Raw genomic sequence first — 1442 nt, 5'->3', positions numbered from 1 at the left:
CATAATCAGTAAGTTATTCTTTAAGTTTAATGATATTTATTATACCATACGCAATTGTGTGATATTTAGAATTAGAACTTTCATCTCGCAAAACGTATTGTATTCAATTGTATCTACATTTTTAAATGGTGCGACGGCATCAGAGACAATCATTTTAATCATTTATTACGTGAGTGACGAAAGCAATTATTATTATTATTATTATTATTATGTATTATTTAAGACTGTATTAAGATGTCATAAAGTAATTTATAATAGAGCCATATTTGAATCTTCAAATGTTATTTGAGATACGTCGTTATGTTTGTCGACCAATTGAAAAATATACGGTTCACTTTTTCGATAATAGAGGGCTTTTGACTTTATGTCATCTATCTATCTATATACGATGGCTGTAACGCACGCACGATTTAAAATAAAATATCGAGATCGTCATTGTAATGTATAATTTAAATAATTAATATTTAATAAATAAATTAACTTAAGCCAAGTTCAAAAAAGGATACTGAAAAATTTAAACCTTTTTATCCAATAATAATATATTACCTAGAAAAGTAACTGACATCAGGAGACGTGGTAGTGCCTCCGGCCATGTTCAAAAACTGAAAGACACTACAAGTCTCTTATCCGAGCCACCAAAATCCATTTTTTGGAGGTGCATAACTACAAAAATATAAAAAATTATAAATATATCCTGAAAGACAGCATCGCCACGAATAATTTGAACCAAAAAAATTTTAAATCGGTCAAGCCGTTCTGGAGATACAAGCGATCGAAAAGTGGTGATTTTAATGAAAAATTAAGAAACGATTCCTTCTTCTCCTTCTTCTTCTTTTTCATCTCTGTCCACATTCAAGGCCATTAAAACTTTTTAATATACTCTCTCACCTTTCATTCGCACCTCCACCATTTTCGGCCCATTGGACCTCCTCCACCCGTCCCTCTCTCTTCCCCGCCACCCGCCCCCACCCCTCCATTTCGACGTATTTTGCTCTCTTTCGTTATTACAACTAATTAACATCCTCTCTCATCTTTCACTCGCACCTTCATCATCTTCGACCCACCGGACCTCCTCCCCCCGCCCTCCTGCCCCATCACCCATTCTACCACACCTCTCTTTCGTTATACAGGGTGTACCGGAAAAAACGTTTATCCTTAAAATGACGTATTCCTGAGGTGATTTTAAGACACTTTTTCCTTTGTCAAAATTTTATCCGAAGCACAGATTTTGAATTATAAGCTAAAATAGTTAGCGAATTACGGGTCGCGTACGGACGGCAGGCAGGGGCGGCGCAACTCGTCGGTCGACGCGGGCGCCGGATTGCGATCAGCTGCTCGCTACGTATAAAACGCGTGTTACGATAATACGCGCGTATCTCCTCCTCCTCTCTCTCTCTCTCTCTCTCTCTCTCTCTCTCTCTCTCTCTCTCTCTCTCTTTTTT

This window comes from Cyphomyrmex costatus, unplaced genomic scaffold, assembly GCF_001594065.2.
Source record: "Cyphomyrmex costatus isolate MS0001 unplaced genomic scaffold, Ccosl1.0 scaffold62, whole genome shotgun sequence".
In the NCBI taxonomy this organism is placed as follows: domain Eukaryota; kingdom Metazoa; phylum Arthropoda; class Insecta; order Hymenoptera; family Formicidae; genus Cyphomyrmex; species Cyphomyrmex costatus.
Note: the sequence above shows the minus strand (reverse complement) of the source record.